At 39.0% G+C, this 27,678-nt stretch overlaps 1 long non-coding RNA gene across 1 annotated transcript in view; it reads right to left on the bottom strand.

The window, feature by feature from the left end:
• LOC104006521 (uncharacterized) overlaps nucleotides 1-27,678 on the bottom strand; it is a 124,703-nt gene that overhangs the window by 94,439 nt on the left and 2,586 nt on the right. Inside the window, exon 2 of the long non-coding RNA XR_008548069.2 lies at nucleotides 11,588-11,776. This is a non-coding gene — a long non-coding RNA (uncharacterized LOC104006521). The remainder of the gene's footprint in view (nucleotides 1-11,587; nucleotides 11,777-27,678) is intronic.

Genomic DNA, 27,678 nt, shown 5'->3' on the forward strand with positions numbered 1-27,678 from the left:
CCACACCTGGCCTGACAATGTTCTCTTTAACCCATGATGTAGTTTAAGAGGAGTGGACCAAAGTTTCATTTCTGACTGATTATTAGGCAACAAATATGCCATTAAAATTTCTTACCTACATTGATCCTTCATCTTGCATCTATCGCAACATGAGCTTGTCCGTGTATAAGGCCGGCTGCAAAATCTTTCATAAATAGGAGTATACCCCATGAATACACACAACAGACCCCCTTTTCATTTCCATTGTTCACAGAGGCATAAGCACACATTGAAAGATACGAGTCTCATGATAGCAGAGAACTCTCAATCTGTGATTTTGGAAGAAAGCTGTCCACATCACGGATGCCAATGCTTCTGGGAAGAAACTTCTCTGATTAGCGTTACTTTAAGGTTTCTAATGGGTGTCCAGTTCCAAGAGTGTGGAGGGCCCTTCTGAGTTGCGAGATTATGAACCTTATGGTATCTCTATTTTTAGTTTCTTGGGGAACCTCCAAATTGTTCTCCATAGAAGTTGAACTAATTTACATTCCCACCAGCAGTATACGAGGGTTCCCTTTTCTCCACACTCTCGTCAGCGTTTGTTATTGTCTGTCTTTGGATATAAGCCATTTTAACTGGGGTGAGATATCTCATTATAGTTTTGATTTGCATTTCTCTGATGATCAATGATGTTGAGTAACTTTTCATATAACTGTTTACAATTTGTATGTCTTCTTTTGAGAAATGTCTATTCAAATATTTTGCCCATTTTTTGATCAGATTATTGGATTTTTTAGCTATAGATTTGTTTGAACTGCTGGTATATTCTGCTTATTAATCTCTTGTCAGATTGGTAGTTTGCAAATATTTTCTCTCATTCTGTGTATTTTCTCTTCACTTTGTTTATTGTATCATTTGCCGTGCAAAAGCTTTTTAACTTGATGTGATCCCATTTGTCCATTTTTGCTTTGGTTGTCTGTGCTTGTGGGGTATTGTTCAACAAATCTTTGCCCAGACCAGTGTCCTGGAACATATCCCCAGTGTTTTCTTGTAGTAGTTTCATAGTTTGAAGTCCTAGATTTAAGTCTTTAATCCATTTTTATTTGATTTGATTTTAGTATATGACAAGAGATAGGGTCTAGTTTCATTCTTCTTCATACGGATATCCAGTTTTCCAGCACCATTTATTGAAGAGACTGTCTTTTCCCCAGTATATGTTCTTGGTACCGTTCTCAAAAATGAGTTCACTGTAGGTGTATGGATTTGTTTCTGGGTCCTCTATTCTCTTACTTTGAGCTATGTGTCTGTTTTTATACCAGTACCATGCTGTTTTGGTTACTATATCTCTGTAGTATAATTTGAAGTGAGGTAATGTGATTCTTCTAGTTTTGTTCTTTTTGCTAAGAATAGCTTTAGTTATTCTGGGTCCAGAAAAGTAGTTCCATATAAATTTTAGGATTGTTCTATTTCTGTAAAGAATGTCATTGGCATTTTGATAGAGATTGCACTGAATCTGTAGATTGCTTTGGGTAGCATGGACATTGTAACAATATTGATTCTTCCAATCCATGATGATGAAATATCTTTCCATTTTTTGGTGTTCCCCTCAATTTCTTTCATGAGTGTTTTATTGTTTTCATTATAGAGATCCTTCACTTCTTTGGTTAACTTAATTCCTAGATATTTGCTTTTATCTGTGGCTACTGTTGATGGAATTACTTTTTAGTTTTTATTTTTTACATTGTTCACTCTTGGCATACAGAAATGCTCTGATTTTTGTGTGTTGATTTTGTATTCTGCAACTTTACTGAATTTGTTTATCAGTTCTGGTAGCTTTCTTGTGAAACCTTTAGGTTTAGTTTTTTAAATACAAGATTATATCATCTGCAAAAAAGGACAATTTGGCTTCTTCCTTTTCAATTCACATGCGCTTTTTTCAGTCTTCTCTGATTACTCTAACTAGGGCTTCCAGTACTATGATGAATAACAGTGGTGACAGTGGGCATCTGTGTTATGTTCCCAGTCATAGAGGAAAGGCTTTCAGTTTTTCCCCATACAGTATGATACTATTTAATATCTGTGGGTCTGTCATATATGGCTTTTATTATGTTCCTTCTATCCCCATTTTTTGAGGGTTTTATTATGAAGGAGTGTTGAATTTTATCAAATGCTTTTTCAGCATCAATTGAAAAGATCAATTGATCATTTTTATCCTTCATTCTGTTGATATGATGTATTATGTGGATTTATTTTTTTATGTTGAATCATCCTTGCATGCCTAGGATAAATCCTACTTGGTCATGATGAATGATCTTTCTAATGTATTGTTGGATTTGGTTTAGTAGTATTCTGTTGAGGATTTTTGGCATCAATATTCATCAAAGCTATTAGTCTGTGGTTTTTTGTTTTATTTTGTTTCAATGTGTTTTTGGTTTTGGTATCAGGGTAATACTGGTCTCATAGAATGAGTTTGGAAATATTACCTCTCCTCTATTTTTTGGAATAGTTTGAGTAGGATTGGTAATAGTTCTTATTTAAATGTTTGGTAGAATTCAGCAGTGAAGTCATCGGGTTGTGAGCTTTAATTTTCAGGGAGACTTTTTATTATGGCTTCAATCTCATTTCTTGTTATTGGTATGTTCAGGTTTTGGATTTCTTCCTGTTTTAATCTTAGTATGTTGTATGTATCAGGAATTTGTCCATTTCTTTTAGATTTTCCAATTTATTGGCATATAGTTGCTCATAGTAGCCACTAGTAATCCTTTGACTTGCTGCAGTATCACTTGTAATGTCTCCTTTTTCATTCCTGATTTTATTTAATTGGATCATCTCTCTCCCTCTTTTTTTTTGTCTGGTGAAAGGTTTGTCAATTTTGTTTAAGTTTTCAAATAACAAACTTTTGTTTCATTGATGTTTTGTATTGTTTTCTTCATTTCAATTTCCTTTATTTCTGCTCTGATTTTCATTATTTCTTTTCTTCCACTAACTTGGGGTTTAGTTTGCTCTTGCTTTTCTAATTCTTTAAGATGTTTATTTTAGATTGTTTATTTGACATTATGGCACTTATAGCTATAAAATTCCCTCAGAATTGCTTTTGCTGTATCCCATAGGTTTTGGTATGTGTGTTTCCATTGCTTGTTTCAAGAAATTTTTCAATTTCCTTCTTGATTCTTTCATTGACCCACTGGTCATTCAGGAGCACATTGTTAAATTTCTATGTATTTGTATAGGTTCCAAAATTCCTCTTGTTATTGATTTCTAATTTTGCTCCATTGTGGTCAGAGAAAATGCCTGATATTATTTCCATTTTTTTTGAATGTTTTATTTTGTGACCTAATATATGGTCTATCCTTGAGAATTATCCATGTGCTGAGGAAAAGAATGTGTATTCTGCAGCCATTGGAGGAATGTTCTGTCAATATCTATTAGATCCATTTGGTCTATAGTGCAGATTAAGTCTGATGTTTCTTTGCTGATTTTCTCTCTGGAAGATCTGTCCAGTGCTGAATGAGGGGTGTTGAAGTCCTCAGCTATTATTGTATTGGAGCCTATCTCTCTCTGTAGCTCTAATAATATTTGCTTTATATATCTGTGTGCCCCTGTGTTAGGCACATACATATATTTAAAATTGCTATATCCTCTTGCTGAATTGACCCCTTTATTATTATACAGTGAACTTCTTTGTTTCTTTTAATAGTTTTCTGTCTTCAAATCTATTTTGTCTCACATAAGTGTAGTGACACCTGCTCCTTTTTGATTCACACTGGCATAGATTTTTTCCATCCTTTTATATTCAGTCTATGTGTGTCTTTACAGATGAAGTGTGTTTCTTGTAGGCAACAGAGCACTGGGTCTTGTTTTTTTCAACCACTCAATGAGTCTATGTGTTTTGATTGGAGAGTTTAGTCTTTTTACATTCAATGTTATAATTGATAAGGACTTACTCCTGCCATTTTGTTATCTGTTTTCTGGTTGTTTTGTGGTCTTCTCTTCCTTCTTTCTTTCCTTCCTATATTCTTCTAGTGAAGGTAATTTTCTCTGGTGATATGATTTAGTTTCTTGCTTTTTATTTTTTGTGTACCCATTGTATGTTTTTTGTTTGTTTGAGGTTATCATGAGGTCTGCAAATACTATCTTATAACTCATCATTTTAACCTGATAAAAACTTAACACTATTTGCATAAATAAACAAGCAAAAAGAAAACTAATAAAAACTCTAACCTTAACTTCATCCCCTGACTTTTTAACTTTTTGTTTTTTTCTATTTATTTATAAATTTTTGTTCAGACTATGTCTTTAAAAGTTGTGGTAGTTATTATTTTTATTGGTTCATTGTTCAGTCTTTCTACTTAGGATAAGAGTAGTTTACACACCACAGTTACAGTGTTACAATACTCTGTGTTTTTCAAGGTACTTACCAGTAAGTTTTGTATCTTCAGGTGATTATTTACTTCTCATTAATGTCCTTTTCTTTCTGATTGAAGTACTTCCTTTAGCATTTCTTGTAGGACAGGTCTGGTATTGATGAAATCCCTCAGCTTTCGCTTATCTGGGAAAGTCTTTATTTCTCCTTCATGTTTGAAGAATATTTTCACCAGTTATACTATTCTAGGGTAAAAGTTTTTTTTTTCCTTCAACACTTTAAATATGTAATGCCACCTGTCTCCTGGCCTGTAAGGTTTCCACTGGAAAGTCTGTTGCCAGATGTATTGGAGCTCCATTGTATGTTATTTGTTTCTTTACTCTTGCTGCCTTTAGGATCCTTTCCTTGTCCTTGACCATTGGGAGTTGGATTATTAAATGCCTTGAATTTATCTTCTTTGGGTGAAAACTTCTTGGTGTTCTACAACCTTCTTGTATTTAGATATTGATATCTTTTTCTGTGTTTGAAAAGTTCTTGTTATCATCCCTTTGCATTAAACTTTCTAACCCGATCTCTTTCTCTACCTCTTCTTTAAGACCAATAACTCTTAAATTTGCCCTTTTAAGATTATTTTCTATAATATATTCTGTAGGCATGCTTCATTGTTTTTTATTCTTTTTTGTATTGTCTCCTCTGACTGTGTATTTTCAAATAACCTGTCTTCAAGCTCACTAATTCTTTCTTCTGTTTGATTATTTCTGCTATTAAAGGTCTCTAAAGCATTCTTAAATATGCCAATTGCATTTTTCAGCTTCAGAATTTCTGCTTGATTATTTTTAATTATTTAAATCTCTTTGTTAAATTTATCTGATAGAATTCTGAATTTACTCTCTGTCTTATTTTTAATTTCTCTGAGTTTCCTCTAAACAGCTATTTAGAATTCCTGTCTGAAAGGTCACATGTCTCTCTTTCTCCAGGATTGGTCCCTGATGAGTTATGCAGTTCCTTTGGTGTGGTCATGCTTTCTTTGGTAGTGTTGATGCTAGTTGATGTTCTTTAGTGTCTGGGCATTGAAGTTTATTGGAGTCTTCACTGTCTTGGTTTATTTGTAGAAGTTCTTCTTGGGAAGGCTTTCGAGACATTTGAAAGGACTTGGGTGTTGTGATCTAGGCTCTATCTGCTTTAGGGAGTACTGCAAATCCAGTAACACTGTGGTTCTTGCAGACTTGTGGAGGTACCACCTTGATGGTCTTGGACAAGATCTGGGAGAATTCTCTGGATTACCAGGCAGAGACTCTTGTTCTCGTCCCTTACTTTCTCCCAAACATACAGGGCTTCTCTCTGTTCTGAGCTATCTAAAGCTTGGGGTGGAATAACACAAGGACCCCTGTGGCCACCATCACTATGACTGCACTGGCTCAGAACTGAAGGCAGCACTGTGCTGGATCTACCGTAACCACTCCCTGGCTACTCTCTATGTTCACTGACGGCCCCCAGGCTCTACAATTAACAGATGTCAAGGCCAGCCAGGCCTGTGTCCTTCCCTTCAGGGCAATAAACTATCCCAGGCCCCAGGTGGGTCCAGAGGTGCCATCCAGGAGTTAGGGACTACAGTCAAAGACCTTAGAAATCTACCTGGTGTTCTATTATATTGTGGCTGTTCTGGTGCTCAAACCACACAGTGCAGTTCTTCCCACTCTTCCGTGTTTTTTCCAAAAGCAGGAGACTCACCCCATAGCTACCACCACCCCAGGCTTTGAGGAGTACTGTAAGACTACTATTGATGTTCCCTTAAGGTCCAAGTTCTCTTAAGTCAATTTGTCATGAATGCTGCCTGGCCTGGGACTCACCTTTCAGGGAAGTGGGCTCCCCTCTGACCCTGGGCAGATTCTGAAATGGTAAGAGTCAAGTCGAGCTCTACCCCTTTGTGGCCATGCTGTGGTACCTAAGGTATCAGAAAAAGACCCCTTTACTTTTCCCTCTGCTTTTTTCAAGCAGAGGGAGTTTCCTCCCATAGCCACCACAGCTGGTATTGTGCTGAGTCTCATCTGAAGCCAGCAAGTCTCAGAGGCTCACCCAAGGAACTCTATGTAGTACCTGGGTATCACTGCTGGTTATTCAGAGCCCAGGAGTTCTTCAATTAGCAGGTGATTAATGCTGCAGGACTGGGTCCTTTCCTTCAAGGCAGTGGGTTCCCTTCTGGCTCAGGGTGTGTCTAGAAATGTCATCTGGGAGCTAGGGCCTGGAACAAGGACCTGACAACTCTGATTGGTACTCTATCCTGCTGTGGCTGGGCTGATATTTAAGATGCAAGACAAGGTCTTCCCCACTCTTCCCTCTCCTATCCTCAAGCATAAGGAAGGAGTCTTTTTTGGAGCCATGAGCTGTGCAGCCCGGGGTTAGGGAATGGGTGATGCCAGCACTTCCTTGCCTGTCCCAGCTGATGTCTCAGTATGCCATGTGCCCTCCCCAGTACACGATCTCTTAGCCTACTTCAGCACTAGGACTCACTTAAGAATATCAGTCCTTATGGCCTAGACTGCCTTTCAAGTTTTCCGGTATACACAGAGTGCTGTAGCCCTTGGTGGCGAGGTTTGCAGGCACTGGGATTAACAATTCCCCTCTGGCTGGGGCTGGTTTAAATGCTCCCTCCATGGGTGGGCTCCAGCTGAGTTTGGTTTGGTTTTCCTTTCTGTTCAAACACAGCACTGAGTTCAATGCCTCACAATTGCTGTGTTCTCCCTCCCTAGCTGGAGATGATCTCCACACCACACCACTGCTGCCAGAGGGAGCAGGGAGGGATGGTGTCAGCAATTTGGGACTGTTTTTTCTATCTCTTCAGTGCCTCTTTCAGCAATATGAAGTTAAAACCAGGTACTGTGAGTGCTCATCTGATTTTTGGTTCTTATGAAGATGTTTTTTTTTCTGTGTAGATAGTTGTTAACTTGGTGTCTTTGCACGGGGTTGCAATCAGTGGAGCTTTCTATTTCGCCACCTTGCTCCACCTTGCTCCAACTCTAGTTTTCTTTGATTGAAGCATTTCCTTCTCTTATTTTCCTGAAGCTTACCATCCAGGAAAAGACTCTCAAGATTCAGTATGTTCTCTTTGGCTTTGTCTCTGTCATTTCCCTCAAGAGTTATCCATTTTGTGGCTTCACTGTGCATTGTTTAGGTGTGTTTTTACAAAGGGATTATTTCCCCAATTTGCATTCCAACCTCCAGTAGCCTTTGGTCATATCTACATAGATAAGCCATTTAGACCTGAAACTTCATCAGTTTTAAACCAAACTCAAGACCTAACTAATTTATATGCCTCACTTTATTTATATGAATGTTGTCATCATTTCTAGCTACACAAGCTCACAGTCTCCAAGTTATCCTTGTTTTCTCCTCTCCCTTAACACCTGAGCACTAAACCATAAGCCAAAGGCAGTTCTCAGGATCCAGCAGTGAGTGAGAGGAGAGTACTGCAAGATATTTTTGGTTACAATTTAGTGACATTTTTATGTCCTGATGATATTCTAGATACACCACAGCCAAGCTACTAGGTTAAGTTTATGCCTGTTCTTCATATCCCCTTTCTTCTCATTTAATTTTCTTTTGCATCCATATCTCCAGTTTTCTTTGAATTCCTTTCCTAGCTCTTTCTTTCTTTGTTTTATCTTTCTCTTTTATTGGTAATCAATCATATTTTTTAAAAGTATTATATTCCCTTTGTCTCTCCCCATCAGCATTAATTTATTGAACAATACCTATTCAATCCTATCTACTTCTCTATCTCTCTATCTATCTCACATCGTACTTCATTGGTACTCATTTTCATCACCTTTCTTAATCTTAAAACAATTCCAAAGGAACAAAGACCATTGTATGGCAGACAGGCCCGATAGCAGTAACTTCAGCACATCCTGAAAATGACCCTATGGTCTAAGAAGAATTTGCTCAGTGTCCCAATCTAAGGAATCTAGGAGTGGCCAATCCAGATTCACTCCTTATCTATGAAGGACATCTGAGCCCCTGGCTCATCCCTTGCAATGCAGGCCACACAGGGGATCAAAGCCGTTTGTTTTGGTTAGATTGCAGTAGCTAGGTGGAGGGTGCTAAGTGAAAATGCTATATAAACTGTCTGCTTTTTACAAACGGTAGCGGTTTGCCTGACCAGCCTTCCACCAAAGGACCATACCTGTATGTAAATCCCCCCAGTAAACCCTATGTCTTGTTCACTGTCTCTTCTTCATCTTCTCAGACATAGTGTCATCCCTACTGGAGTCAATAGGGGTCCAATACAACAACCATTTCCGTGTTATTCATTATTTTATCTTGTATCCCATGGTGCCAAGCACTTAGTAGGTGTTCAGTAAGTGTTTGTTAAAGGAAAAAAGGATGGGAGGGAGGGGAGAAGGGAAGAGGAGAATTTGCTCCCCACTTTGCAGATAGGCAACGAAGACAACAGTCATACAGCCAATTAGTGATGGAGTCAGATTTTTACTCCCCATCTGGTTAAAGTCCAAACCTGTAATAAGGACATTGCTCTTCTGTGTCCCCCACTCTATACTAGGTGCTAAAGGAGAAGACACATATGTAAAAGACAAAGGTTCTGCCCTCCAGGACTATATAATTTAGTAAGGGAGTTAACTACACAAATAACTATAATATAAGTTAGGATATAATTATGGGTCCACAATCTCCAAAATGATTTGTTCAGTATCTAGCTTCTGGGTAAATAATTTTAATGTGTAACAGAATAAAACAAGTTAGTAAAAAGTCTCCATATAGAAGGTTCTCCTTTCCCCTGGAGCCTTGTGGTTGCCCTTAAGAACAAGAATCTTAAAATTTAAACAAAGAGGACCCTCTCTAACACAAGTCAGATCCAGAGGCTCAGGTTAATGAAGATGCCTGTATAGTTCCGAGACTGACAACAGATTCAAAGTCCTGAGAAACAATTCTACACTGCTGGCTCATAAAAGCCAAAATAGTGTCATTAAAACGTGATGTAGCTTATTATCTTTCATAAGTTAGCTCAAAAGAGGAAACTTCTTTATGGCTTGGAAAAGATAGAAAGTGAATTCATTTTTAAAAGACTAGAGTAGACAAATAATGTAGTCTCTCGTGCATACCACACCATCTAATTCTCAATACAGTTCCTCTTTTAAGGAAAAATAAATATGAGTATTTATACAGTTCCAGGAAGTATCTTTCTATTACAGGGATGGTGGCTCATGGAACCAAAAGGAAAATATGAGTCACTTGCAAGGGACCTGGTTGAAAAGCTACAGGTTGAGACTTGTTTGTTGATAGGAGTATTTGTGACACCTATCATTTGGACCAAGTGTTTACTCTGAGGAATGAGACCTTGTAATAAGATGAGATTTATATTTCTCCCAGAGTATTAGTAAGGAGATAAGTAAAGATCTCTCTAAGTTCCTTGGAGCACTCCTATTTTATCTTTTCTTCCTTTGGCTGTTGTTTTTCCTTCTGTTAATTTTCAGCAATCTTTTTTTAAAGTGGCCATTTTTTTCAATAATTGCAACTTGGAGGGTTAGATCTGTCCAGAGGTTTATTGGGTATATTTTGGCAGTCCAGACTGGGTGAATAATTATTTTGGCTGCAGATTCATAATCTTCTTAGCTTTATTTTTTGGTCTAGTCTCTTTCCCTTTTTCATTTTTAATTAAAGTACAAGACAACTTTTCAGCAAGATTAATCAAATTGTGAGTGTGAGAAGTAGCCCAGCTAGGGCAATGTCTCTTTACTATTAGAGCTAATTTTTTGTGTAGCCCATTTATAAACTTGGAGTTCAGGAGAGTCTCATTTTGATGATTAGCAGAACTCACCTCAGATAAACCTGAATATTGTCTAAAAGTCTTTTCAAATCTTTCGAAATATAACACCACTGACTCACCTAGATGTTGTTGACATCGCTGTATTTTATTCCAATCAACTCCCTTTTAGAAGACTAAAGAAATGGTTGCAAGTAGAGCCTTTCAGTGTCACGGGCATTCCTGCAGTCTTCTTTTGAACATTTACGGGAATCCTCTAGGGGTTTTGCCAAGGGGCTTTATCTATCCAAGCCTCATTTTTAGCCTTGTTTTTGAAGCTAGCATGTAAACTAGTTGATATAAATCAGAAATACCAGGGTCATAAGCTCAAATACTTAAATTCCATAGCAGGGCAAGGTAATTTAGACAGTAAAGGATAGAGAAAAAAAGGACCCGAGGGAGGAGAAGGGAAAGCTTCTGAGGGAGGAGAAGCTTCAGCAACCTTTTTAAATTCAGAAATTGTTTTAGACAATCTTTTGGGTTTTTTTTCCTGCAAAGAAATAACTTTATCAGAACCTCTTTTGGATGCATTCAAATACCATTGAAAATGACATTCCCAATTACTCTGTTTTATTCTAGTCAGCTTTTTTAAATTTGAACTTGCAAGTAAATTAGTTGAAGTTTTTCAAAGGTATCCCATTTCAGCCATTGAAGTTTTGGTTCTTCACAAGTTATATGGGACCATTTTTAAAAATAATGACAAGGTGTGGTGCCGTAAGTATTGTACATGAATCTAGCTGGAGTCTCTAAAGGTGGATTTTTCCTCAAGGAAGACTTGGTTTTAGATGGCTGATTGTCCATCATTTGCACGTTTCTCTTCAGGACTAAAAGCTAAAAGGGAAAGGTGTTTTGGACTGAGTGTACTGCTTAAGGGACTAGCTCCCCAAGGTGTCACCCTTGGGTTGGTTCTTCCCTTTTATGTGTCTCAATGAAAAACAGGAATTCAGTGTGCTTAAGGCACTGGGAGATCAGTCCCTTATATGTGCCCACAAGTTTAAGCAAATTTCCCTGTATTTTCTTCTTTGGGAATTCCCTGTGGGACCATTTCTTGTCTCGATTGATAAGCTCTGAAACTTGCACAAGTGCTTGGTTGCCTAAGGTGCCTTTGGCTGGGAGGAACAGTGTCCCTTTTCTTCAGGACTTACCACATCCTAATAAAGGTCTTTTGTTAATTATTGGTCACTCAAAAGAAGAATTCTAATTTGCCAAATTGAACCAAACTTCAAAACCTCACCAATTTAAATCACAATTTTGCTTAATCCATAGACATTTACTTTCTCCTGTTAAAGAGAAACCAGATTTTGAAGTAGAGAAAAGGTTGCAAACTTTAGCAAGTAAGACGAACAAAATCTTAACCTCAAAGATGATTAAAACCACAAACTTGCAAACAACAGAATCTCTAGAGAGATAAAAAATGAAACTACTACCTTAAAGCTTTAAAGTTAAGCTTCAATTCCAGCTCCATCCGGTATGGAATCAGGTTGCTTGAATACAGTCTGCATTTCACCTAAGCCAGGGAGATTTGAAACCAGAGAGGAGCCTTACCAAGGGCTCCCACAAACTCCAGCAAAAGTCAGTTGGATGGAAACAGTTCATGCTGGTACCAGCATGCTGGTCTGTAAAGAAAGCAGAAAGAGTCAATGTAAGAAGCTCACTATGGGTCCCATCTGGGTCACCAATATGTCAATCTGAAATAACGGAAAGGATAAGAATCTAGTTTAAATGAGTTTATTCAAGTGCAAAACTGAGGATGGCCATTTGGAAAATACAGACTCCAGAGAAATGGGGTCAGCGCTCAGAAATTGAAAAGGCAAGGTTTTACTTATATCAGCAGAAAACAAGGAAATTTAACAGGATTATATTTCCATACAAGGCTGGTTTATGAGTTACAGCAATTTGGTTTGTTATAGCTTGTTCCCCTCCCCACCCCCACCATTTTAAAGAGTATATTTAACATTCCATCTTAGACAATGTGATAATCATGACGTCTTTGCGTTAAGAGAAGAAAGAGGGAAATTAATCTACAATGAAGATCAATAGTTAAGAGTAAATGAGTCATTTCTGGAAACTTTAGTCTTTAAAAACATTTTACAAAATAATATAGGTAAAGGAAAAGGCTAATGTATAACCAGAGAAAAAGAGGTTACAGCTGCCTAGGTTATATATGTCTGTTACATGACTCAAATCCCATAATCACATTCCATTAAGGCCTAAAATAATTTAAAATTCCAACAGCATTTATTTTATTTTTCTAACTTTTATTTTAGGTTCGGGGTACATGTGCAGGTTTGTTATATAGGTAAACTGCATGTCACGGGGGTTTGGTGTACAGATAATTTCATTACCCATGTGATAAGCATAGTACCCAATAGGTATTTTTTTCTGATCCTCTCCCTCCTCCCACCCTCCACTCTCAAGTAGGCCTTCGATGTCTGTTGTTTCCCTCCTGGTATCCATGTGTTCTCGTTGTGTAGCTCCCACTTATAAGTGAGAACATGCAGCATTTGATTTTCTGTTCCTGTGTTAGTTTGCTTAGGATAATCGCCTCCAGCTGCATCCATATTGCTGCAAAGTACATGATCTCATTCTTTTTATGCCTACATAGTATTCCATAGGGTGTGTGCGTGTCTGTGTGTGTGTGTGTGTGTGTGTGTGTGTATATATACACACACCACATTTTCTTTATCCAGTCTATCATTGATGAGTATTTAGGTTGATTCCATGTCTTTGCTATTGTGAATAGTGCTGCCATGAACACACACATTCATGTGTCTTTATGGTAGAACTATTCATATTCCTTTGGGTATGTAGCCAATAGTGGAAATGCTAGGTCAAATGGTAATTCTGTTTTAAGTTCTTTGAGGGATTGCCACACTGCTTTTCACAATGGCTTAACTAATTTACACTCCCATCAACAGTGTATAAGTGTTCCCTTTTTTCTGCAACTTCGCCAGCATCTGTTGTTTTTTGACTGTTTATAATACCAATTCTAACTAGTGCAGGATGGTATCTCATTGTGGTTTTGATTTGTATTTATCTAATAATTAGTGATGTTAGTATTTTTTCATATGCTTCTTGGCTACATGTATGTCTTCTTTTGAAAAGTACCTGTTAATGTCCTTTGCCCACTTTTTAATGGGTTGTTTGTTTTTTGCTTGTAAATTTGTTTAAGTTCCCTATAGAGTCTGGATATTAGAACTTTTTTGGATGCATGGTTTGCAAATATCTTCTCCCATTATGTAGGTTGTTTACTTTGTTGATAGTTTATTTTGCTGTGCAGAATCTTTAGTTTAATTAGATCCCATTTGTCAATTTTGGCTTTTGTTGCAATTACTTTTGGTGTCTTTGTCATGAAACATTTGTGAAGTCCTTCCTGTGTCCAGAATGATATTTCCTAGATTCTCTTCCAGGGTTTTTATAGTTTTAGATTTTACATTTAAGTCTTTAATCCATCTTGAATTGATTTTTGTATGTCATATAAGCTAGGGGTCCAGTTTCAGTCTTCTGTGTATGGCTAGCCAGTTGTCCCAGGACCATTTATTGAATGAAGAGTTCTTTCCCCATTGCTTGTTTTTGTCAAGCAATGTGGAAGATCAGATGGTGATAGGTATGTGGCATTATTTCTGGGCTCTCTATTCCATTCCATTGGTCTATGTGTCTGTTTTCATACCCGTACCATGCTGTTTTGGTTACTGTAGCTCTGTAGAATAGTTTGAAGTATACTTTGAAGTATAGTTTGTAGCAATGTGATGGCTCAAGATTTGTTCTTTTTGGTTAGGATTGCCTTGGCTATTCAGGCTTTTCTTTTATTCCATATAAATATTAAAATAATTTTTTAAAATTATGTGAAGAATGCCATTGGTAATTTGAAGGGAATAGAATTGAATCTATAAATTGCTTTGGACAGTATCGCCATTTTAACAATATCGATTCTTCCTATCCATGAGCATGAAATGGCTTTACTGTGGAAGAAATGTGGATTAGATCAGGGGTCCCCATTCCCCAGGTCATAGACTGGTATCAGTCCATGGCCTGTAAGGAACTGGGTCACACAGCAAGAAGTGAGCGGCAGGTGAGCATTACCACTTGGGTTCCACCGCCTGTTAGATCAGCGGCTGGCATTAGATTCTCATAGAAGCACAAACCCTATTGTGAAGTGCCAGGGATCTAGGCACTCCTTATGAGAATCCAACTAATGCCTGATTATCTGAGGTCGATCACCCTGAAGCCATCCCTCCACCATAGTCTGTGAAAAAATTGTCTTCCACAAAACTGGTCTCTGATGCCAAAAAGATTGGAGACCACTGGATTAGATTCACATCCTCCCTGAGGTTTTCTTCTTCATGTTTCTATGTGCCTCTAGACTTCTGTGTACTTGTGTGCTGATCTTGTTTTATCTTATAAAACCCAGATGTAAAAACTCAGTCCTTTCACAATAAATTCATTCCCAGCAAGCCCTTTGTGAGTTTTTGCTGACTTCTCTGAGGGTTTGAGGATCATTCGGGCTTCCACCATCCCAATAGCTGTTCGGCCTTTCTCCTGCCTGATTTTTTGAAAGCTTTGGTGCTAGCCAATGCCTGGCCCTGAGAGGAGTGTAAATAGAATAAACAGAATAAGATTTTCTCTTTATCATTAGATTTGTGTATGTATAGCTATGTATGCTCATATGTGTGTGTGTATATATACATATATATAGAGAGAGTGTGTGTGTGTGCGTGTGTGCGTGTGTGTGTGTGTGTGTGTGTGTTTGCTATTCCCCTGGATATTTAAAAATTCAGGAAGCTATTATTCAAAAGTTAACAGTGGCTACCTCCACACAGTAAAAGCTCAGGTAACTTTTATATTCTTATTCATACTTTTCTGAATTTTCTGGAATTTTTACGAGCATGTACTACTATTATAAGAGAAAAAATAAAGCTCAGTTTTTTTAAACAAGACTGGGAAACATAGGGAGACCCCATCTCTAAGAAAAAAAAATTAGCCAAGTGTGGTGGCAAATGCCTGTGGTCCTAGCTACTCAAGATGCTGAGGTGGGAGGATCACTCGAGTCCAGGAGGTCGAGGCCGCAGTGAGCTATGATCACATCACTGCACTCCAGCCTGAGTGAGAGGGAGACCCTGTCTCAATCAATCAATCAATAAACACAGAAGCAAAGTACTGAAGATAATGCTGTATATTTCTGGATCTATCCACACTTGTTCTGCAGAAGCCCAGCCCCTTCAAATTCACCCAAAATTGTTTTTGAAGTCTGTTGGGGGTGTCCCATGTGTATGAAACCAGCTCTTTTGTCTACTGCCCTGGTCTTCCATTTCCATCCTCTCCTACAGTGATGCCCCCTGCCAGTGCCCCACGGGGCAGCTCTCTTCACATGGCGATGCTAGTGAGGAGTGCTCCTCATTCCTGCTGGTAAGTGCCTGCCAGCATCTCAGGCAAGGGACTGGAGTTCTTACAAGACTACCATCCCCTACCTGGGCCCAAACTGACCTTCTTCTATTATTTCTCTTTTGCAGCTATCCCAGAGAATTCTGCCACCTTCCAGAGCCAACTGTTTTCCCCTTTCTCTGCGTTTGATAGAAAAGAAAGATAAGAAATAAATAGGGCTTAATTTCCCAAACCATTTATGTAGTTTTTCCTCCTTTTCAGGACAGAGAATAAAGGGTCCCTGTATTCATGCCTTCCTGGAAATCTCAGTGCAAGGCCCTATCAGGAGGTTTCCTGGAGCAGCTAAGGGAACAGCTAGACCACCCAGGAAGAAATGACAGAAGCCTACCTGACTTCCAATCTGCTTGCTTGATGGTGTAATGGGGGCCTAGACAGAAGCACCCCAAGTAGACTTACAACAACTGTTCTGCCAGCTCTAGTCCATTGGAGAAGATGTGCCAACATACCTTCTCACCATCCCTGGAGCCCAACCTTGCTATGGAAAGGTCAAACCCTTACCATTGGCCCTGCCAAGGATCCCCAGACAGAGAAGCACAATGGAGGCCATAAATTATGGCTTCTTATCATGGCCTCCACATAACTTAAACTCTGGATGGTGAATGAAATCCGGGGCCAAGTCTTAAAGGGTCAGGGTAGCCAATGAGCATAACTCAATATTTGTGTTTCTAAGAGAAAACCACAGAACCTCCATATCCATGGCAAACTGGCCAGCCACAGGCTGGATCCAGTGTGCAGTAGTGTTTTGTGTACACCATTCACTATTTGTCTACTTGGGTTAAAAATGTTTTATATTAGTTAGCAATGTTTAAACATTGGGAGAATTAAAGGGAAATGAAAACGTACTTCCCACAAATACTTGCACATAAATATTCACAGCAGCATTGTTTATAATTGCCCAAAACTAGGAACAACCCAAACATCCATCAACTGATGAATGATAAACAAGTTGTGCTATATTCATCCAATAAAACAATATTCAGCAATAAAAATAAACAAATCAGGCACTTAATATAATTGAATATCAAGGTCATTATGTTGAGTGAAAGAGGCCAGAAAACAAAAGTATACACTGTTTGATTCCATTTATATAATATTCTAGAAAATGAAAACCAGTCTATACTTACAGAAAACAAGGTGGTAGCTTACAGAGATGGGGTAGAGGGAGGGAGAGATGACAGAGAGGCATAAAAAAACTTTCCAGACAATGAAAATGTTCTGTATTTTAATTGTGGTGATGGTTTCATGGATGTACATGTTCATCGAATCTCATCAAGTTAAATATACGCATTTATTTTATATCAAGTGTACCTCAATAAAGCAGAAAAAATAAAAATTGGTAATATTTATATACAAATTGAGATATCTGTGTTTCTTGAAAATCAAAATGTCGGGCATCATTTGGTCTACATATTTATCTGCCAAAAATACAGGAGATAGACAGTAGCTGTCCTTTAGAAGGGGCATACCCTTTTGAGTTTGCCACAGGCCTTCATACTTCCTGCTGCTTACCCAGCATTCCTTACATGTTTATTGTCATTTATTTAAGTTACTTATTGTGAACCTAATACATGTATGGCCTCATTCTAGGTACTGGAGACTAAACATGCAAACACACCTAACTGTCATGGGTTCCATTTGCCTAATTGTCACGGGGTACCATGAAGTTTACATTTTAGTGAGATTGGAGAAAGATAGACATTTAGAGTTAATAAGTTGGATAAATAGTATATTAGGTGGAAAGAAGTATAAGAAAAAAACATACAGCCAGGAAGAAGTATAGACAGTTCCAGAGCTAAAATGTTAGCCATGGATCCCAGGAAGTCCTCACTGAAAGGTGACTTTGGGAGGAAACCTGTAGAAGGTGAGGAATTGAGCTATGCATATAACCCAGGGAAGAGCATTCTAGACAGACATGACAGTCCATGAGAAGATTCTAGGCAAGGGAGGTAGCCCAGGGACTTCAACCAACAGCAAGGAGACTAATCTAGCTTGGCACAGAGTAACAAGAGATGAGATCAGAGAAATAACAGGGTAGAGATGGTGTGGAGTCTTATAGATTATTGAAGGGAGTTTGTCATTTACTGGATGAAATAGGAAGCCTTTGGAGGGTGTTGTTAATTGTAATCGTTCTAGGGTTATTACTTTTCTAATAGTAGAGTTCAAAAGAAAGGAAAACATATTTTTGTAACCAGGTCATTAACCTGGCCCCTGTAGACATCTGAGTTTGTAATTTCTGTCATATTTTATCTAAATATCATGATAGAGAACAAAATATCTGACTAGTTCTGTACTGATAGGCAGTCAGTCATGCTGGCTAGCTTTCAGAAATATGCCACGTTTGGTGGCCTTACGGGGATTCAACCACACCACTTCACTCCCTCACCCTTTATAGCACACGGTTCTCTCCCTTTCCTTGGCATCCCCTGGCCCTATCATCACCTGAGGTCTTCCCCACGACTTTGGGGGCTCCCATCTAAAAATACATTCTAAATCCTCTACCTGGAACTAATTTACTTCCAGGTCTACACTACTGATAACAAGATATATGATCCCTTGCAAAGGAACTTGTAACACCCTGAAATTACTCAGAAACCACACCTCACAGGAGATCGAGACCATCCTGGCTAACACAGTGAAACCCCATCTCTACTAAAAATACAAAAAATTAGCCAGGCATGGTGGTGGGCGCCTGTAGTCCCAGCTACTCAGGAGGCTGAGGCAGGAGAATGGCATGAACCCGGGAGGCGGACTTTGCAGTGAGCCAAGATCGCACCACTGCACTCCAGCCTGGGTGACAGAGCAAGACTCCGTCTCAAAAAAAAAAAAAAAAAAAGAAAAGAAAAAAGAAAAAAGAAAATAAATCACACCTTACAGGCGAACTCTGTAAGTGGGCTCCTGTAGGAAAGTAGCCTGTTGCATGGCAAGAAAAATGCCATCTTGAAGTGAAACCGTCATTAATTCCTGCATATCCAGGCATTCCCACAGCAAGGTCAAGAAACAATGCCTATATCATAGATAACTCCTCATAAAGATGCTTCTCTAACTTCCCCAGTGGTCATGAGTGTCATAAGAGGGTCTGAGACATGACCAGCAGTGCATGTCTTACCAAAAAAAAACAAAACAAAAAAACAAACAAAAAAAAACGCTTGCTACAGAAAGGATATTTTCTGGAGTGCCGAGTGTGGGGATCCATCATCTTGTGGCTACCCAAAGCATGGCTTCTGTTTGTTAAGTCCCTACTAAATGTTTCTTTCTGGGAAACTGAATTTGTCAGCCTCTTTCTTTGGCCTGTCAGCTCTCTTGGCTTTTGGGGGTAGATCTGCATATACCTACTCACCCAGAACATTTGGTGAGTCAGTCAGGAGCTAAGAGGCCAATAGACGGAAAAGGGGAATGAAGCATCTGTAGGGGAAATCCTAGGCCAGCCACGTCTATGTGGGATGGTGTGGCACAACTGTCAGATGCATTTGGACTTCTGTGTGAGTATGGAGACACCCTGAACATGCTGGTTGGCCTAGAGTGGTTATTAACTGAAAGGCATATGGTGCAGTGTGGTAAGGAAGGGCAGTGGATAGCCACTGCAGTGGGTTGGCTGCTTCTGTGGGCCATTTGTTTGTCAACACAGGTTTAGCTAGCGATAGAAATGAAAAGCAAATGGCTAGAGGAGGAATTGCACCAACCTGATAGAAAAGGAAATGTCCCTTTTCACTTCTCTGATTGTGTCTAATGTAGCTACATGTTTTACCAAAAAAAAGAAAGAAAAAAGCCTGCTATAGAAAGAATATTTCAGGAGTGTAGGTGTGGGAATCTATGGTCTCTCAGCTGCCCAAGGCATTGCTTCTGATCATAGGTTCCTATCAAATGTTTCTTTCTGAGAAACTGGATTTGTCAGCCTCTTTTCTCTGGCTTCCTAGCTTCCTTGGCCTTTGAGGGGGAGACTTGCATATATCTGTTCACTGCAGAACAACCCCATACATGAAATTAATTTTGAGATTAGAGGAAGAAGTTTCGTTTATAAGCCCAAAGCAAACAATTAGGAAAAAAATTTATGCTCAGGAAGTTAGGGACTAAGAACTAACCTAATGACAGGGCTAAAGAAGGAAATTTGGACAAAATAATCTGACAGAATGCAATTTCAACAAAGGCAAATTAAACCAAGGTAAGTCACTCCATGTACATTTGTGTCTAAATTAATATCCCTAGTCACAAATAACAACTTAAACTTATAGAAGTAGTTGATGAAACCAGCTGACACAGAGAGCCATGTATCAATCTTGATTATAGAACCTTCTGGAGATCATGGTTATTTCAAAATATTTGGACACTGAGGGTGCATCAAAAGGGCTAAAAGATTATGACTAGAAGATAAAATAGATGTGTCTATTCCTTTCTCTAGATATAGCTAAAATCTCTGGACATCATACATAAAACAAACATAAGAATACTCGGAAAGGTGCAGACAAAAAAACAGGTCAGTTAGGGACTTTGAAACCTTAAAAAACAGCATGGCACTGAGGTCTCTAGATTTCCTCATGCCTAATATATTTTATACTGGATGCTAGAGAAGCCTGTAACCCAAAATACCAACATACACTGATAAAAGAAAAAAAAAGCCCCAAGAAAACCAAGAAAGGGTCAAAAGGTCAGCCTAGTGAAAAACAAAAAAATCATATAATTAATTCAATTTTTAAAAAATAATTTCAACTTTAATTTTAGATTCAAGAAATAAATGTGTAGGCTTGTTACCTGGGTATATTGTATGATGCTGAGGTTTGGGGTATGATTGACCCTGTCACCCAGACACTGATCATAGTACCCAATGGCTTTTCAACCCTTGCCCTCCCCCTTCCCTTGCCCCTTTAGCGGTCTCCAGTGTCTATTGTTTCCATCTTTATGTCCGTGAGTATCCACTGTTTAGCTCCCACTTATAAATGAAAAGATGTGGTATTTGTTTTTCTGTTTCTGTATTAATTAGCTTATGATATGGTTAGGCTCCGTGTCCCCACCCAAATCTCATCTTGAATTGTAATCCCCATAATCCCCATATGTTGAGGGTGGAACAGGTGGAGACAATTGAATTATAGGGGCAGTTTCCCCTATGCTGTTCTTATGATAATGAGTGAGTTTTCACAAGATCCAATGGTTTTATAAGGGGCTTCCCCTCTTCACTTGGCACTCACTCCTTCCTGCCACCCTGTGAAGAAGGTGCATGCTTTTCCTTTGCCTTCTGCCATGACTGTAAGTTTCCTGAGGCCTCCCCAGCAATACGGAACTGTGAGTTAATTAAATCTCTTTCCTTTATAAATTACCCAGTCTCAGGTATTTCTTCATAGCAGCATGAGAATGGACTAATACAGCTTAGGATAATGGCCTTCAGCTGCATCCATGTTGCTACAAAGGACATGATTTTCTTCCTTTCTATGGCTACATAGTATCCTACGGTACATATATACCACACTTTCTTTATGCAGTCCACCATTGAAGGGCACCTAGGTTGATTCTATGTCTTTGCTGTTATGAATACTGCTGCAATGTACAAACAAGTACAAGTGTCTTTTTGGTAGAATAATTTATTTTCTTTTTAATATATACCCAGGAATGAGATTGCTCGGTCAAGTGGTAGTTCTAAGTTCCTTGAGAAATCTCCGAAGTGCAGATATAAAATTTTTGACGATAACCACCCAACTCCAGCCAAACATTAGGAGGAAAACTGTAGCCCTGCCCTGATCCCATCAGCAAAGGCCAAGTGGGAAGGCTATACTTCCACCTTTACCCAGATGTAATGAGGTGCTCTCTTTCCTCCTGAGAGTGCCAATGAAAGCTGCACTGGGAACCTAAACCTCTACCCCCATGTGGCAGTTATGGGGCAGCACTTTCCTTTCCATGCTGATGTGGTTTCAGATGAGGCTTGCTGAAACAGAAGATTTAAATAAGATCCAGAGTCTTCTGATTTAATGCCCCAAATGTCCAGAATATTAAAATTTACTCATCATACCAAAACCCAAAAAAAATCTCAATGCGAATGAGAAAAGACAATAACCAGATGCTGTCTTAGTCTATTTTGTGCTGCTACAGCTGACCACAGACTGAGTAATTTATAATAAACAGAAATTTATTGGCTCATGGTTCCAGAGGCAGGGAAATCCAAGATCAAGAGGCCAGCATCTGGCGAGGGCTTTCTTGCTATGTCATCCCATGGTGGAAGAGCAAAGAGAGAATAAGAGAGGGAGAGTAAGAAAGGAGAGGGGCAGAAAGAGAGGGCTGAACTTGTTTAATTAAAAAAACAAACCCACTCCCATAATAATGAACCCAGTCCGGTGATGACAGCATTAATCCATTCATGAGGGCAGAGCCCTCATGGCCTAATCACTTCTTAAAAGATTTCACCTCCTGGGCCAGGTGCGGTGGCTTGCGCCTGTAATCCCAGCATTTTGGGAGGCTGAGGCGGGTGGATCACGAGGTCAGGAGATCGAGACCATCTTGGCTAACACAGATGAAACTCTGTCTCTACTAAAAATACAAAAAAATTAGCAAGGCATGGTGGTGGGCACCTGTAGTCCCAGCTACTTGGGAGGCTGAGGCAGGAGAATGGCATGAACCCAGAAGATAGAGCTTGCAGTGAGCCAAGATCGCACTACTGCACTCCAGCCTGGGCAACAGAGTGAGACTCTATCTCAAAAAAACAAAAAAAAAATTACCACCTATGTTAGTCTATTTTTGCACTGCTATGAAGAACTATCTGAGATTGGGAAATTTATTTTAAAAAAGAGGTTTAATTGACTCACAGTTCCATATGGCTGGAGAGGCCTCAGGAAACTTACAATCATGGCAGAAGGCAAAAGGGAAACAATGCATGTCTTACATGGCATCAGGAGAGAGAGAGAAAGAGAGAGGAACTGCTACATACTTTTAAATGATCAGATCTTAAGAGAAATCCTTCACTATCACAAGAACAACATGGGGAAACCCACCCCCATGATCCAGTCACCTCCCACCAGGGCCCTCCCTGGGCATTACAATTCAAGATGAGATTTGGGTGGAGACACAGAGCCAAACCATATCATTCTGCCCCTGCCTCCTCCAAAATTTCATGTCCTTCTCACATTTCAAAACACAATCATGCCTTCCCAACAGTCCCCCAAATTCTTAATTCATTCCAGGATTAACCCATAAGTCCAAAGTCTCATCTGAAATAAGGCAAGACCCTTCCACCTAGGAGCCTGTAAAATCAAAAGCAAGTTAGTTACTTCCAAGACACAACGGAGATACAGGCATTGGGTAAATGTTCCCATTCCAAATGGGAGAAATTTGCCAACACGAAGGGACTACAGTCCTCATGCAAATCTGAAACCCATCAGGACAGCCATTAAATCTTAAAGGTCTGAAATAATCTCCTGTGACTCCATGCCTCACATCCAGGGCATGCTTATGCAAGGGGTGAGCTCCCAAGGCCTTAGGCAGCTCCACCCCTGTGGCTCTGCAGGGTAAAGCCCCCACAGCTGCTTTCACAGGCTGGTGTTGAGTGCCTGAAGCTTTTCCAGGTACACGGTGCAAGCTGTCAATGGATCTACCATTCTGGGGTTGGAGGATGGTGACCCTTTTTTCACAGCACCACTAGTCAGTGCCCCAGTGTGGACTCTATATGGGGGCTCCAACCCAACATTTCCCCTCAGCATTGCCTTAGTAGAGGTTCTCTATGAGAGCTCAACTTCTGCAGCAGACTTCTGCCTGGACATCCAGGCATCTCCATACATCCTCTGAAATCTAGGTAGAGGTTTCCAAACCTCAACTCTGGGCTTCTGTGCACCCTCAGGTACAACACCACATGGAAGTCACCAAGGGTTGGGGCTTGCACCCTCTACAGTCATGGCCCAAGCTGTATCTTGGCCCCTTTTAGCCATGGCTGGAGCTGGAGTGGCTGGGACACAGGGCACCATGTCCCAGGGCTGCATAGAGCAGCAGGACCCTGAGCATGGCCCAAAAAACCATTTTTCTCTCCTAGGCCTCCAGGTCTTTGATAGAAGGGGTTGCTGTGAAGATCTCTGAAATGGCCTGGAGAATTTTCCCCATTGTCTTGGCTATTAACATTCAGTTTCATTTTAGTTACACAAATTTCTGGAGCCAAAAGTTTACTGTTCTCCCCAGAAAATGGGTTTTTCTGTTCTACCACATGATCAGGCTGCAAATTTCCCAAACTTTTGTGCTCTGCTTCCCTTTTAAACGTAAGTTTCAATTTCTGATTATCTCCTTGTGAATGCATATGACTATATGCTTTTAGAAACAGCCAGATCACATCTTGAATGCTTTGCTGCTGAGAAACTTCTTCTGTCAGGTACCCTAAATCATCTCTCTCAAGTTCAAAGTTTCACAGATCTCTAGGGCAGGGACAAAATGTTGCCAGTCTCTTTGCTAAAGCACAGCAAGATTAACCTTTACTCCAGTTCCCCATAAGTTCCTCATCTCCACCTCAGCCTGGATTTCATTGCCCATATCACTAAAACCATTTGGGGCAAAACCATTCAACAAGCCTCTACAAAGTTCCAAACTTTCCTACATCCTCCTGTCTTCTTCTGAGCCCTCCAAACTATTCCAACCTCTGCCCATTACCCAGTTGCAAATTCCAAAGTCATTTCCACATTTTCAGTTCCCTTTATAGCAGTACCCTACTCCAAATACCAATTTTCTGTATTAGTCTATTTTTACACTGCTATAAAGAACTACCTGAGGCTGGGGATGGTGGTTCATGCCTGTAATCTCAGCACTTTGGGAGGCTGAGGTGGGCAGATCACTTGAGGTCAGGAGTTCAAGACCAGCCTGGCCAACATGGTGAAACCCCATCTCTACTAAAAATACAAAAAATTAGCTGGGCATGGTGGCACATGCCTGTAGTCCCAGCTACTTGGGAGGCTGAGGTGGGAGGATCACTTGTAGCTAGGAGGCAGAAGTTGCAGTGAGCTGAGATCATGCCACTGCACTCTAGCCTGGGTGACACAGTGAGACTGTATCTCAAAAAAAAAAAAAACTACCTGAGACTGGTTAATTTATAAAGAAACGAGTTTTAATTGACTCACAGTTCTGCTTGGCTGGAGAGGACTCAGGAAACTTACAATCATGGCAGAAGGCAAAGGGAAAGCTAGGCACATCTTACATGGCAGCAAAAGAGAGACAGAGAGGAACCACCACACACTTTTAAACCATCAGATCTTGTGAGAAGTCACTCACTATCATGAGAACAGCATGGTAAAAACTGCCCCCATGATTCAATGACCTCCATCAGATCCCTCCCTCAACACGTGGGAATTACAATTCAAGATGAGATTTGGTTAGGGACACAGAACCAAACCATATAACTTCACAACACTGCCACATTGAGGAATCTAGCTCCCAACACATGAACTTTAGGGGACAAATTCAAACCCTAGCAGATGCCAACAAAAAGATGACATGAATATTGTTTGAATCATTTGACAAGGGTTTTAAAACAGCTAGTATAAAACAGCTTCAGTAAAATTTACAAATACACTTGAAAAAAATGAAAAAAATAGAAAATCTCAGCAAAAAAAGAACCAAATGGAAATTTTAAAACTGAAAAATGCAATAATATAAATTGAAATTTTAATAGATGGGATCAACGGCACGATGAAAAGGAAAGAGGAAAGAATCCATAAACTTCAAGATAGAGCAACAGAAATTATCTAATGTGAACTACAGATAGAATATAGGCTGAACAAAAATCAACAGAGCCTAAAGTTCCAATGGACCCATACCAAAAGATCTAACTCCATGTCATTGGAGTCCTAGAAGGAGAGGAGAAATCATGAGAATAAAAAAGCACTCAAAAAATAATAGCTGCAAAATATCCCAATTTGGCAAGAAATTTAAACCTACAAAGTCAAGAAACTGCAAGATTCAAAATAGGATAAACATAAATGAAAGCTCACCAAGACACATCATAATCAAACTTCTAAAAATCAAAGACAAAAACTGTTCAGAGAGACTCCAGGGTTGCCACACAGTGAGACAACATTTATAAATAGGAAAAAAAATGATATACAGAAAACAGAAGTGAAGTACAGAAACAGCTGGATTGGTTAAAGGTGGGCATTTACCTTATTTGAAACTGGTTTGAACAGCTGGTTTTCTATGATTGGCTGAAGTTAAGCTGCTGTGATTAGCTGAGCCTCAGCTATTTGTTAAAGTAGTTTACAGTCTATTTACACATCAAGTTGGGTTACAGTTTATTATGCACTAAGAAGGCTTTAGACAGTACTTAAAACATAAGGAGACAGCTATAGGCCAAACTTAATTTAACAATATGTTTCTCAATGTACATAAAGGAAGTATTTAAGACAATTATATTATAAATGGGAGCGGGTAAAGGAGACTTAAGTGGGGTTAAGTGTTCTATACTTCACTTGAGCTGGTCGATCTTAACACCAATACACTGTGATAATTTATGTAGGTATATAATAACTTGAACAACCTTTAAAAAAGACTATAAAGAGAAATAGATTCAAAAATCCCAGATAAATAAATATGAACTTTCAAAAAATGTTCTTGTAATTTACAGGAAATCAGGGAAAGAAAGGAAAAATTAAAAACATAAGAAAAAAAGAATATACATAAATCAAAATGGCAGACTTGGGCCCTAATATATAGATAGTTTTTTTAAATGATTATGGATGGGGTGGGTGCTGTCAAACATTTCTCAGAATCCTACTATTTTGTGCTATAAGCCTTCACTTTTTAAAATGAAGGTCTGCATTCCCAGATATACCCAGAATGGTTAAAGTTACATTTTTCCCCATGATTTTCCATTCCTTTGACTCATTACATGCTTATAAATGTTCAAAGCCACAGACCTCAGAAACTACAGCAGTAATCAGCCAGGTACCCTTTACAATTAAACTAAAGCTATGACATTATATTCAGCAACTTCTCCAAACCAAGGCTTTCCAAACATTTCCGAATTAAATTAAGTTCTTTTTCCTATCCTACCTCTTCCTTTTAACCAACTGTGAAGACAATGTTATAATGTTACCAAGAAGAGGTTCTCCAGCATATTGTATGATAATAATAAACATTGTAGTTAGGAATGGAATAAAAGAATTTGAAATAAGTCTATCTGTGGTTTAAAGGCATCTCTCTTTTCTCCTTATGTCAACCTCGAGGTTCGTAAGCTAATTCTTGGAGACTTGACTCCCTTTTACATAGAAGAGAATTATATCTATTTTGAGGATTACATAAATTTGATAAATGCGAATGTGTTTGGCATAGGTCAAGGTAAACAGTAGGTACTTAATATTAGATTTCCTCCTTCCATCTCAGAGTTCTATTAGGCAAGCAAATCTGGAAATCTTTATAATAAAGCTCTACTGTACATTTTCATGTTTTCTTTTTCATTTTTGGTGAACCTGAGTAGAATCCTGATATATAGATCACTTAGAGAAGAAACTATTACAGTTTTTAAACCTGCTGATACTATCACTCATCTGTAAAGTGACCAGTTAATCTATTATCCAGTTTGCAACACCTTTGAGAATGAAAGCAGAAACTATCACTATATTACTCCAGGACATTATGACTGCCTTGGAATAATCAGGATGCAGAGTCATAGACAGGAAATCAGCTGTGACCTAGAAGCCAAATCACAAAGGCATCAGAGCAGCCAAAATAAAGATTCCCAAATTCTCTTGAGGGTATACGTTATATTCACGGGAAAACTCCAGTAACTCTCAGAAGAGCCAACTTACTCTAATTTACACCAAATTTATCAATATTGCTTTTCTAGTTTTTAATTCACAAGGACGTTGACTATAACAAGACACTATAACCGTGAATAGAAGACAGAGGATCCCCAAAAGTAAAGCATTTTAGGAGTTGTAGCAAACAGTTACAAAGCTCAATAGCAGGAAATAGCTGTGTCATAGAACAGTGCCAACTGTCATGTTCATAAGGTTGACCCTGGATCATTAGAGAAAGTTTGATTCACGTTCAGTTATCATTTAAAGCCCTAATGAAGAGTGAACTCCATTTCTATCCAAACTGTTTTTTAAAATTTTGTTTTGTTTTTCAA

Source organism: Pan troglodytes, chromosome 4 (genome assembly GCF_028858775.2).
Source record: "Pan troglodytes isolate AG18354 chromosome 4, NHGRI_mPanTro3-v2.0_pri, whole genome shotgun sequence".
Lineage (NCBI taxonomy): Eukaryota > Metazoa > Chordata > Mammalia > Primates > Hominidae > Pan > Pan troglodytes.